Source organism: Pipistrellus hanaki (assembly GCF_964339955.1).
Source record: "Pipistrellus hanaki genome assembly, chromosome: 5".
In the NCBI taxonomy this organism is placed as follows: Eukaryota; Metazoa; Chordata; class Mammalia; order Chiroptera; family Vespertilionidae; genus Pipistrellus; species Pipistrellus hanaki.
The window spans coordinates 77,153,754-77,167,578 of record NC_140507.1 but is presented as its reverse complement, the minus strand read 5'-3'; the positions used below and the strand labels follow the sequence as shown (position 1 = coordinate 77,167,578).

Sequence of the window (13,825 nt, the reverse complement as noted above, 5' to 3'; positions counted from 1 at the left end):
CCTGGTGCCTCCTCCTACCATCCCACACCCAGGACTGGCCCCTCTCTTGAGGCTTCTTTCTTTCACTTCTTTCATGTCTTCCAAGATATGAGACAATTGAAAGTTTTCTCACATTACTTACATTCATAAGGTTCTCAGCTTGTCTCCACTATGTGTGCTTTAACCTGTTAACCGGGGAGTTCCCTTTTTAATTACGCAACCTATAATGGGTGCGTACTCTTTCACTAGGACCTGTCAGTACATCATGCCCGGAGGATGTAATTTCATATTATTATTATTTTTTATTTATACTTAATTAAAATAAATGATATATATATATTTTTTTGTTATTTATATATAAAGCACAAAGGAAAATACAAAATTACAAAAAAACAGAAAAGAATACCAACAAAAAAGTGGAAACATCAAATTAAAAAATTATAAATTTTACAAACAATTATAAAGATTACAAAAAATATATACCGTCCCTCTCGGGGCGCAACAAGTATTTCCAGGATGTATTCATACATCCTACCCATTCCCGATATTGTTTACGTTTGACGTATTTATAGGTCCCGCTCAGTTAACAGGTTAATGTCTGGGCGTGTGCAAGAGGCAACCAATTGATGTGTTTCTCTTACATCGATATTGCTGTCTTTCTGACTTCCACTCTCTCAATGGAAAAATATCCTCAGGTGAGGATAAAAAAAAGTACTAGAATACTCAAAGGCTTTTCTACAATCTTTACAACGATAGAGCTTATTTTTAGTATGAGTTCTTTCATTATGATTTGTCTACTATGAAGGTTTCTGTGAATTCGAGGGGATCTGGGATAAATAAAAAATTTCCCCTATTGCTTACATTAACAGGGTTTTTCCTTATTATGAATTCTTTTATGACGTTTGAAGGAACTTGGATCAGAGAAAGCTTTACCACAATGGTTACATTCATAGGGTTTTTCCCCAGTATGAATTCTTTCATGAATTTTAAGATACGCGGAAAGACTGAAAACCTTATCACATTGAAGGCATACGTAGGGTTTTATCCCACTATTTCCAGGGTCTTCTTTCATATGTGTTCTTTCATGCCTTCGACAGGACTGCAGATAACTGAAGGCTTTTCCACAATGCTTACAGTCATAGGGTTTTACCCCACTATGAATCATTTCATGATCTTGGAGAGAAAATGGAAAATCAAAACCTTTACCACAATGCTTACATTCATAGGGTCTTACCCCAGTATGAGTTCTTTCGTGACGATTGAGGGCACCTCGATCACAGAAAGCTTTGTCACACTGCTGACATTTATAGGGTTTTTCCCCAGTATGAATGCTTTCATGACGTCGGAGGGAAGTTTGATTAGATAAAACTTTACCACAATGCTCACATTTATAGAGTTTTTGCCCAGTATGAATGCTTTTATGACGTTTCAGGACATCCTGATCATAGAAAGCTCTGCCACAATGCTCACATTTATATGGTTTTTCCCCAGTATGAGTGCTTTCATGACGATGGAGGGAAATTCGATTATATAAAACTTTATCACAATGCTGACATTTATAGGGTTTTTGCCCAGTATGAATGCTTTTATGACATTGCAGGACATCCTGATCATAGAAAGCTCTGCCACACTGCTCACATTGATATGGCTTTTCCCGGGTATGAATGCTTTTATGACGTCGGAGGGAAGTTTGATTAGATAAAACTTTACCACAATGCTCACATTTATAGGGTTTTTGCCCAGTATGAATGCTTTTATGACGTTGTAGGACATCCTGATCATAGAAAGCTCTACCACACTGCTCACATTGATATGGCTTTTCCTCAGTATGAATTCTTTCATGACGTCGGAGGGAAGCTGGACTAGATAAATATTTACCACATTGCTTACATTCATAGGGTTTTCCAGCAGTATGAATTATTTTATGACTTCTAAGTAAAGAGGGATAAGGAAATGTTTCACCACATTCCTTACCTTCATGAGGCTGCTTTTCGAAATGACTTATTTTATGTTTTCTAAGAGAGCTGCGCAAATTGAAGATTTTGCCACATTGCTTACATTTATAAGGTTTCTTGCCAGTATGTGTAGTTTTATGATTTGTAAGAGAAGTGGAACTGAAAGCTTTTCCAGATTTCTGACATTGGTAGGGCTTTTCTCCAGGGTGTCTTCTTTCATTTTCTCCAGAGTACTTGGGAGACCTGAAAGCATTGCTACATTGCTTACTTTGATATGGTTCCTCTCCACTATCAGTATTTTTGTGAACTTTAGAGTAAACGAGATGACCAAAGCCTTTCCCACACCCATATAGTTTCCCAGCAATATGCGTCCTTTCATGATTTTTAAGGGAAGTTGAGTAGTGAAAAGCTTTCCCACTGGGGCTGCCTTCATGTCTTCGAATATGCTGATGGTGCTTGAAAGCTTTCTCAGGTTCCGTCCACTTATAAGGGTTTTCCTCATATTCCTGACACAGGTATAGCTTGGGTCCAATGTGAGAACTCAGGTGGCTATTCAAGGATAAATAATGCATGAAGATTTGCCTACACAGTCTGGACTTAGATTGCTTTTTTTCAGTAGGAGTTTCCTTCTTTTCATTATGATTTGGAATCTGGCTGAAGTTTTCTCTGGATTTACTACCATCCTTCCTTGTACAAAGTCTCTCTACTGTATGATTGCTGTAAAAATCAGAAGCATATTATTAATACTCTGTTAGTTATTTAATATTTAATAATAATATGACAATGATATTTTTACTGTTGTCAAAAGTGTGGTGCTTCTGTACATTCTGATTTTTGAAAGTGGATATCCTAAAACCTCTGAAATAGTCTGGATCATAGATATTATGAAAACACTTATACTCATTAATGGTACTTCTGTATATTGTTTCCAAGAGTAATTATTTTTGTATACATTAAACATTAGGTCATATTTCAGAAAAAAACATTTAGAGATAATTCTAAGAACCAATATATTTAAAACTGGGCTGATGCAACTGGATTACCTGTCTTTAAGATTGTTTTGTGGACCAGGCCTATGTGGCTCACTGGTTCAGCATGGACCCATGCACCAGAGATTGATGGTTCAATTCCCTGAAAGGGAACATGGCCTGACTATAGACTTATTAACTCCAGAACAGAGCATGCAGGAGGCAGCTAATTGATGTTTCTATCTCACCTCCACAATCTAAAATTAATGAAAACCTATTTTAGCACCTCCGGTGTGGCTCAGTGGTTGAGTGCCAACCTCTGAACAAGAAGGTCACAGTTCGATTCCCAGTCAGGGCATATGCCCAGGTTCTGGGCTTGATTCCAAGTGAGGGGCATGCAGGATGCAGGTGTCAATAATTCTGTCTCATCGCTGATGTTTGTTTCTCTTTCACCCTCTCCCTACCTCTCTGAAATAAATTTTAACATATTAAATAAATAAATAAATATATAAAAACATTTAAAAACAACAACAATGATGCTCTTAATGCTTTCTCGTGTTAATGTGACTCACCTATGATTCATCCCCAGATTTTCATACTGATCTTCACTATCATGGTCTTCACATTTTTCTTGTAAAATACACACTAGAAAGAACATTATAAATTATTAAAGAATATTAAAAATGGTTAGATTTTAGGGACACAATGAGCTGTGATCATTCCTACTTTAATTACTATTGTACTCCCTTTCTGTATTTCAGGTTTTGAAACAGCATTGATGAGCAAGCAATTAGTTTTCCAAATGACTAAATAAGTAAACTGTTGCAGGCCAGAGTAGCTCTGTGGTTGATGGTCAACCAATGAGCCAGGAGGTCACAGGTCAATTCCCAGTAGGACCAGTTTGCAGGCTAGATCCTTAGAGTGTGAAGTGAGGAGGCTAAAAGGCTAATTCTGATGTAACCCTGATATTTGGAGGAGGGTGGGGAGGACTAGCAATCTGAATCCATGCCAGCAAGCTCAGTGTACATTCTTTTTTTTTAATTTTTATTGACTTTTTACAGAGAGGAATAGAGAGGGATAGAAAGCTAGAAACATCAATGAGAGGGAAACATCGATCAGCTGCCTCCTGCACACCCCTTACTGGGGATGTGCCCGCATGTCCTTAACCGAAATCGAACCAGGGACCTTTCAATCCGCAGGCCGACGCTCTATCCACTGAGCCAAACCGGTTTCAGCTCAGTGTACATTCTTGATAATCTATAATTAAGTCACTACCTCTTTCACAGAAACTGGATTTGCAGAACCTATTACAGAGGCCATAAAACTGAACAGTGCACTGCCCCAGAGGGAGGGTTACTAACACTGGGGCCAGGCCAAACCATCAGATATGGCCTGGAGAACCCCAACACCTAGGGACCTTCTTGCAAAGTCTGCGAAAAAGACCAGAAGCATAATCCATATTTGTGGAACAAAGACCCCAGAAAGATATAAAAGAGAAACCCCCTACGTGTTACTTTACTCAGATTTGAAAAGTTATCCCGAGTCTGCCGGCGTAAATAAACAGTGTCACTCCTTTTCTCTAAAGCGTTGCTTAGTTTTTCTCTGATCTATTGCAATATGAGGCTCAGGAGGTAGCCAATTAGAGACTCTTCTCCCATCATTGGTTTTTCTCTCTGTCTCTCTCTCTCTCCCTCTCTCTCTCTCCTTCCCCTCTAAAATGAATAAAAATGTATTTTAACAGAAGAATTTGTGATACCTACCTACTGATGCCAGGTTCCAGAAGGTTTCCAGCAGCACATCCGTGTAGAGTTTCTTCTGGGTCGGATCCAGGAAAGCCCACTCCTTCTTGGTGAACTCCACATTAACATCCTCAAAGGCCACGGAGTCCTACAACATCCCACATATGCATATAGGAGAATGGGTCAGACAGACAGCACTGAGGATCTATACATACATAATTCATAGGAAGTTCACACAGGACATGTGGTCCCCAACATTCAGTCTATGGCATGATCTTAAGACTAGTATGAATTTGCCACAATCACTTGCAGAAGAACACATGGAATTTATTGATTTGTTTGTTTGTTTATTTTAAATATATTTGTATTGATTTCAGAGAGAAAGGGAGAGGAAGAGAGAGATAGAAACATTAATAATGAGAAGCACTGATCCGTTGCCTCCTGCACATCCCCACTGGGGATCAAGCTCACACCTGGCATGTGCCCTTGACTGGATTTGAACCTGGGACCCTTCAGTCCGCAGGCCAACACTATCCACTGAGCCAAACCAGCTAGGGCACACATGGAATTTATTGATATGATTTTACTGTGATCACTTCATCTTCATTGCTCTGTCAGGTTAAAGAGTGCCTTGAACAACTTCTATACTAATACATTAAAATACTTCTATTTTAAGCCCATCAATTCCTTGAGGAAAAAAACTCATCTCCACTATAACCACCATTTGATGCAGCAATCCATGAAGCATACTGTCATATCTCCATAAAGCTTTAATGACTATGAATACAATAAGGGCCTTGTAGCTAGCTTTCTCTTCTATACTTATCATCAAACAGAAGAGACCAGGAGGTGTGTGAAAACTCAACTTGGAACAAAAGGTACTTGACCATATTGTCCTGAAGTACTCCAGATTATTAGAAGTATTCAGATACACCTGAATGAAGGAAAATATTCTTGTGAAGGAGTATGAATAATCATTTGTTTTTATGTTATTTGTTAGTTGTGGGAAGCCGTGTTCCGTGGGACCCGAGGGCAAGGATGGAGCATAGGGTAGGGACGCCTACCTGCTCTCCTGCAGGGGATTGAGCGCAGGGTAGGGACGCCTACCCGCTCTCCCCTAAGCCTTCAGGGTCAACTAGGGACAGGGCAGACCATAGCCCCGTTGTTAGAGAGTGCGCGTGATGCACGACTTATCTGGATGTTCTCAGCTAGGCTGTTCTCAATGATATCTAACCAGACGCTTGCTCTATGTATCTTTTCCAAGAATGTCTTGAGGAGCTGACGAGCGGCCTTGTCCTGGGAAAGGGGCACTTGGAGAAATGCCCAGAAAAGCCGCATAAATGTACGCTTGCAACTAATAAAGTTACTGAAGTCTCATCATGGACTAGCAGTCCTCCTGAAGTCCCGCTTTCTCTTTGTCTTTATTTCTCTTAAAACCTCCTAGCCCTACCTCCAGGACCTGTGATGCCGGCTGGATCTGGTAGTTAGTAACTCAGTTGGACCTTTTGCCTCTCTCATTTCATGGAGATAGGAAGTTAAGAGCTCAGGCATGAGCAAGGCAGGTCAACGTAGCCCTCTACAAAAGTCCCCTGCTTATGATCCTGAAGGTTAATCCATCTGATTTTTAGGACACATGGACACGTATATTGAAATCATAAGATCACACTCAAAAGAAGTCTTTCCAATAGAATTGTAACACTGTAACTGGGGCCTGGACATTTAGAAATAATTTAAGACTTGGCATGTACAAGGACCCTTATTGAAATCTGCAATATTTTCATACTGAAGTGGCACATGATTTCAAAATACATGAGGGGTGTTAGGGGTACTAAAAATATCAAGCAGAAAATTGTAGTTTGTCTAAAGACTATGTTCTACACCTGAAATTAATACAAAATAAAATTAAATGTAAACTATAATTGCAATGTAAACTATAAATGGAAGCACATATGGTGTTTATGGAGAGGAAAAACTAATATCATTAAAATGTTCGTATTATCCAAAGCAATCTATAGATTCAATGCAATTCCTTTCAAGATACCAATGGTGTATTTCACATAACTAGAACAAATATACAAAAATTATTAAAATTGTTATATGTTGTATTAACCAGAAAGTTTCTTAAAAGCCATCTTTTAATCATGGAGACTGAAGTTTGTTAGCCTATGTTTGTGCCTAATACACTTTCATATATGAAATTTTGGTAAAAGAAATTTGACAATTCTTCCAGAGTTTGAATTTTAAGGAACTTTTCCTTTACCTAGAATTGGCTTTAGAACACTACAATTGGCTCTGGAATGTCTCAAATGTTTGTTTTCTCTCTCATAAAGGAAAATTTTCTCCTTAAAGAGAATGGGAAGCTTTGTCAAATGTAACTATTGTATATTATGTTTTCATTTGCAGCTGTGTTATTCAAGAATATTGTATTATGCAGAAAAGACAATATTCAATGTCATTTGCAAGTATTACTGATTCTTAAACTTTCTGTGTTTCAGATATAAGTTTGGCTCAGTGGTAGAGCGTCGGTCTGCGGACTGAAGGGTCCCACATTCGATTCCGGTCAGGGGCATGTACGTTGGTTGCGGGCACATCCCCGGTAGGGGGTGTGCAGGAGGCAGCTGGTCAATGTTTCTCTCTCATCGACATTTCTAGCTCTCTATCTCTCTCCCTTCCTCTCTGTATAAAATCAATAAAATATATATATTTTTTAAAAGGCATTTTTAAAGTAATTTGGTAAATTATTTCTTTCTCTCCCTACCCGTCCCTACAGTATTTGGCAATACTTACCGTATTTTTCGGACCATAAGACGCACTTTTTCCCCCCCAGAAGTGGGGGGGAAAAGTCCCTGCGTCTTATGGTCCAAATATAGCCTACACATATACTTTTAAAAAAAAGTTTTTTACTTGCCCGGCTCTGTGTGGTCTCTGTGTGCTTGCCCGGCTCTAAAATGGTTCTAAATGCTGCTGTTTACTTTACAGGGTTGATTACATGTGTTTATGACTGTGATGTTGGGTTTTAATGCACATAAAATATTTTAGGACACTATTTGTTTCAGAATCTTTTTTTCTTCATTTCCCTTCTCTAAAAACTGGTGCGTCTTATGGTCCGAAAAATACGGTAATAAGTAGCAATACAGTTCTTCGCATGAATTCAATAAGACCTGTGTCCAATTGTAGCTATATCAAGATAAACTGATAATGGGCCTGCTTATAGCAGCCTTGGCTTCACCACCTTTTGCAGAACTTTGTCCATCCAACATTCCACGGGAATTCCTTACATCCAAAAGGGCAGGCCACCACTGAACGTGCCCCTGGTACCCTGAAGGGTCTGCTGGTAAAACAAAAAAGGGGAATATGGGACTCAAAGACCCTGCTGTAATGCTATCTAAAGCATTCTTTACCCTTAATTTTTTTAATTTGAATAAATACTTTTCAATCCTCTGTAGAACAGTACTTTACCTCAATAACTCCATCTCAGAAACTACAAGTCTTGTGGCAAGATGTGGAAACTGGAGGGGACCCAATGAATTATTAACATGGGGGAGAGGATATGCTTGTGTTTCAATCCCCCAGGGCTGCTGTGGATTCCAGTTCGCCAGATTAAAACCTGCCATGGCATAGCATGGGACCAATCTTCGCCCAGAAATGAAGAATTTGGACCTGCGGACTCTGAAGCCTCGAACAATGCACCTTCCCTGGACCCAGGTGGCCCCCCAGAATAACCTGGGAAATCATGATGAAGCTGAGGGCAGAAGCTGAGCATACTCACACTTCACCCATTCCACATAACCAACCATTGCTCTTTTTGTGTGTTTTTTTTTTTTTTATAATCTGTAAAATTGGAACTGGAGCAGTAAATGCACTTCCGGGATCCTGATATTCTGAAGCAGAAAGTTCACCACCTCCCTCTGTCTTCTACATTCATCAAAACAAAAAAGGTAGAGATGTTGGGAAGCACACAAGACTTGGCTGGAAAGTCAGCAAAGAGGACATGCTGAAAAACAAGAAGTTGTGCAGAAAGCCGCCTGCCCTGCTTATTAGAATTCTGACTTAGGGGAGTGCCAAAGGCGATGCTTCTAATTATTTCTTGACCTTTCAAAAACAAGACTGTGCATGTACTGACAACCAGGTGTTTACAGGAATTCTTATACTTAATATTTGGATGTTCTTACTTAAAGGACATTACAAACACATGTGTCCTTCCAAAATTACTTAGCCTACTAATTGTATTTAAAAGATAAACTGTAAAAAAGCTTTTTTACAGCAAAAGAAACCATCAACAAAACAACAAGAAAGCCCACTGTATGGGAAAACACATTTGCAAATGTTATCACTGATAAAGGTTTAATCTCCAACATCTACAGACAGCTTACACAACTAAATAAAAGGAAGATAAATGACCCAATTAAAAAATGGTCAATGGACCTAAATAGAATATTTTCAAAAGAAGACAGAAGGAAGGCCAAAAGGCACATGAAAACATGCTCAAAGTCACTAATTATCCGAGAGATGCAAATCAAAACAACAATGCGGTACCATCTCACATCTGTCAGAATGGCTAACATCAACAAATCAACAAACGACAAGTGTTGGCAAGGTTGCAGAGAAAAAGGAACCCTCGTGCACTGCTGGTGGGAATGCAGACTGGTGCAACCACTGTGGAGAACAGTATGGAGTTTCCTCAAAAAACTGAAAATGGAACTCCCATTTGACCCAGTAATCCCACTTCTAGGATTATATCCCAAGAAACTAGAAACACCAATCAGATAGGATATATGCACCCCTATGTTCATAGCAGCACAATCTACAATAGCTAGAATTTGGAAACAGCCTACGTGCCCATCAGCAGATGACTGGATCAAAAAACTATGGTACATCTACACAATGGAATATTACGCTGCCATAAAAAAGAAGGAATTCTCATCATTTGCAGCAACCTGGATGGAATTGGAGAACATCATGCTGAGTGAAATAAGCCAATCAATGAAAGAGAAACACCACATGACCTCACTCATTTATGGATAATAAAGAACATTATAAACTGATGAACCAAAAGATAGATATAGAGACAGTAAAGCAACAAGCAGACTGTCAAATTACAGCGGGGAGGGGAGGGAGATCTGGGGGAGATAAGAGATCAACCAAAGGACTTGTTTACATGCATATAAGTACAACCAATGGACACAAAACTCTGGGGAGGGCGGGCATGTATTGAAGGGGGGCGGGTAATGGTATAGGTACACAGATAATAATTTAATTTAAAAAAATGAAAAAATAAATAAAAATAAAAGATAAACTTTATCTCAAACTGCAGTTACCGTATTTTCCGGCGTATAAGATGACACTGTGTTCTAGTAAAAAGCCTGCTCAGATTGGCCAGAGTCAGAGAGGCGGTCTATTAAAAAAAGAACTGGTGTTGCCTCGGAAGTGGGGGGTAGTCTTATACAGGGAATATAGGCCTAAACCTATGTTTTAACTGTAAAATTAGGGGGTCGTCTTATACACCCGGTCGTCTTATACGCCGGAAAATACAGTACAATAAAAGCCCAACGAGGCAGGCAATCGAGGCTATCTGGTTCCTTTAGCAGGGCAGTCCCTTAACCTCTGTTTCACAGCAAATGTCTCAAAGTAATCCATAAATCCGTCATTCAGGGTCTGCTTGTCAGCACCGGCAATAAACCGGCAATTTCATTTTTGGTAATATATATATTTTTTAAAAAGTCAAAACACTAATACAAAAGAAAATATGCACCCCCACGTTCCTTGTAGCAGTATTTACAATATCCCAGATTTGAAGAAACCTCAAGTGCCCTTCAGTAAGTGAGTGGATAAAAAAGTTATAGTATAACTCAACTGAATATTACTCAGCCTTAAAAATGAAGAAAATCATACCCTCTGTGACAGCATGGATGAAAACGGAGAGCATTATGGTAACTGAAGTAAACCAGTAAGAAAAAATACAGCCAAAACCGGTTTGGCTCAGTGGATAGAGCGTCGGCCTGGACTGAAAGGTCCCAGGTTCGATTCCAGTCAAGGGCATGTACCTTGGTTGTGGGCACATCACGAGTAGGGGGTGTGCAAGAGGCAGCTGATCGATGTTTCTAACTCTCTATCCCTCTCTCTTCCTCTCTGTGAAAAATCAATAAAATATATTTTTTTAAAAATACAAACATGACTTCATTTATATTTGGAATGTAAAGAAGAGAAATTAACAAAGTCTACAGGGACTCATAGATATAGAGAACAGACTGATAACTGTCAGAGGAGAAGGGGTTTGGGAGTAATTAAGCAAAACAAACTCTTAGACTTAGACAACAGCATGAGGTACCAGAGGAAAAGGGGAGTGTGAGGAGGTAGAAGAGGGTAAAGGTGAGTATTGAATAGTGATGGAAGGAGACTTTGGGTGGGGAACACACAATACAAGGTACACATGATGAAGTATAGAAATGTAGATTTGAAACATATACATTTCCTAGCCAATGTCATCCCAATAGGTTTGAAAACATAAAACATACAAAAGTGATTTTCTCCAAAAACTTGATGCTCAATTGGATCCAGCATTGCATTAGAAAGATCACACACCATGACCAAGTGGAAATCATCACAGGAACGCAAGGCTGGTACAATATCCGCAAACCAATAAACGTAACACATCACATTTACAAATTGAAAGACAAAAATCACATCATCATATCAATTGATACGGAAAAGTCATTTGACAAAATCCATCAACCTTTCCTGATAAAAACTCTCAGTAAAGTGAGAATAGAGGGATCATACCTTAACATAATAAAAGCCTTATATGACAAACCTACAGCCAACATCATACTCAATGGGCAAAAATTAAAACCATTTCCCCTAAGAACAGGAATGAGACAGAGATGCCCACTTTCACCACTTTCTGTCCCTCGGTTCCTCCCAATCGTGGAGATAAAGCAGGAAGCCAAATTCTCGGTAAATACTTACAGACTTCTGATAAGCTATGAAGGTCGCTCTCATTCTGCTGACAACAGAAAAGTGCCATCAAAACAAGTCAGAGGAGCCGAAACCGGTTTGGCTCAGTGGATAGAGCCTCGGCCTGAGGACTGAAAGGTCCCAGGCTAGATTCCCGTCAAGGGCATGTACCTTGGTTGGGGGCACATCCCCAGTGGGGGGTGTGCAGGAGGCAGCTGATGGATGTTTCTCTCTCATCGATGTTTCTGACTCTCTGTCCCTCTCCCTTCCTCTCTGTAAAAAATCATAAAACATTAAAAAAGAAAAAGAAAAAGAAAGAAAGTCAGGGGACTCTGTGGGCAGAAGACTGACTCTTATCAGTCCCTTTGTGGACAAGGACTCTGTCAGCTTACACCCGGTCTCCAACACTGTGACTCAGAGGAGGGAAGTGGGGTTCAGGGTCCGGGGAGAGACTGGGAATGCAGGCACTGGCTGCAGAGCAGGGCCTGGGGGACGGGGGACTGGAGAGCCTGCTCTGTTAGAAGCCGAGTCCCCTAAGAATCGGGGATGGAGCAAGGGTAGGTAGCCCTGCCTGCTCTCCCCCAGAAGTCGGGTCACTTGGGGACGTGGCAAGACACAGTATCCTTCGTTCTGCTGTGCGTGCAAGATTGGAATGTGCAAACATGTCCTTGATTAAACATAGCAGAGTACAGCCGTGTTGGGAGCCATCAGAGTTGATACAAGCAACTCCATCTTAGAAAATACAACTCCATCTTGAGAGTTAAGTTTCCAACTCCTCTTACAAATCACAGTCACCAGAAATCACGTGGTGCCCTGCGGTTTGGCCAGAAGCTAAAGATAACTTATCGCTTAAGGACACATCCTGCTCCGAAGATCCCTACAAGGTCCCCTCCCTGATCCTCCCTCCCATAGTTTGCCCGCCTTGGAATGTCCCCGCGGCAACCTCCTCCTACAGCCTGTGTATATATATATTGCAGCTTCAACAATAAAATTCGAGGCTTGATCAGAACTCTGTCATGCCTCCATTTCTTCGCGTCTCCTGTCCTCTGTCATTCCCTTCTAGGTGCCTCCTCGCCCCCACGTTGATCTTCCGCTGGTCGGGACACAGCCGAATGAACTTTCCCAGGCAGATATCTTCCTGCGGAGGTCTTAAGGAACTGGCACGTAGCCTCAAGGCCAGAGAGAAGGCCATCTGGAGGAACGCCCAGCTTCAGTGTATAAATAAAAGAGTTTGCGCCCTTAATAAACTTGCTGCAGTGCCATTAGGCTCTGCAGTCCTCCTGAAGCCCCGCTGTTCATGTCCTCTTCTTCTCAGCCTCCTAGCCATACCTTCAGGACCTGTCATACTGGCTGGTTCCGGTACTGCTCCACACACATCACACCCAGGAGAACACGGTCCCTCTGGGGGGAAAGGAGGGACAGGCCACAGACCACAGCTCCCCCCGTGCACGGACCGCGGAGGCCGAGCCCCCTGTCCCCCCGGACCCTCCACGCGGCCCCGCACCCACTGCGGAGCCCGGGCTGTGGGCGCGGAGCCGCCCGGACTCGCTCCGCAGCCCCAGGCCCCGCCGCGGGGACGCCCTGGACCCGGGTCCCGGCGGGGCCCCCTGCGAGCCCGAGGGGCCTGCAGCCTCCGCGGAGCCCGGGCGCCTGGGGTCCGCAGCCCGGACCTGCCCGCGGACAGACGGTCCCCGGCGGCTCCCCGCCCTCCTACCGCCTCCGCGCCCGGCCGCCACTCACCATGTCCGTTCCCGGCCCGAGTCCCCTGCGGCTCCACCACCGAAAGGATCGCCTGGCGAATGACGGGAAGTAAAAGAAACTTTCGATTCCCGAGGACTTCCGGGTGCTATCAGAGCGTAGCCCCACCCACCTGCCCGCAATAGGCCCACCCCAACGCCCCGCCCACACCGCAGCCCCACCCACCTGGCGCCCAGCTCAGCTGACAGACACTTCGCAGACAGCGCCCCCTAGCGCCCGAAGTGCACAGGCCCTGAGCCCAAAGCAGCCACAGCTCCTGTCCAGGACGTTTGCACTGAGAGGCAGGGCTGAGAGTCCCCAGGGAACAGAGGTCCTTCCTTGCAAACACACACCCTGAAAAGGCACCTGATGAATCTGGCTCCATTTTGATCTTTTTGTTTTTTAATATATTTTATTGATTTCTTACAGAGAAGAAGAAAGAGGGATAGAGAGTTAGAAACATCGATGAGAGAGAATCATCAATCAGCTGCCT

General features: G+C 42.0%; 1 long non-coding RNA gene across 1 annotated transcript; it reads right to left on the bottom strand.

Annotated features, from left to right (window-relative positions):
- Positions 1–342: 342 nt before the first annotated feature.
- Positions 343–13,432, bottom strand: LOC311623700. The gene is made up of 4 exons (XR_014795185.1): positions 13,336–13,432; positions 4,663–4,789; positions 3,475–3,547; positions 343–2,651 (listed from the first exon to the last, which is right to left on the bottom strand). It is a non-coding gene; the product is annotated as an uncharacterized lncRNA (long non-coding RNA).
- Between the last annotated feature and the right edge of the window lie 393 nt (positions 13,433–13,825).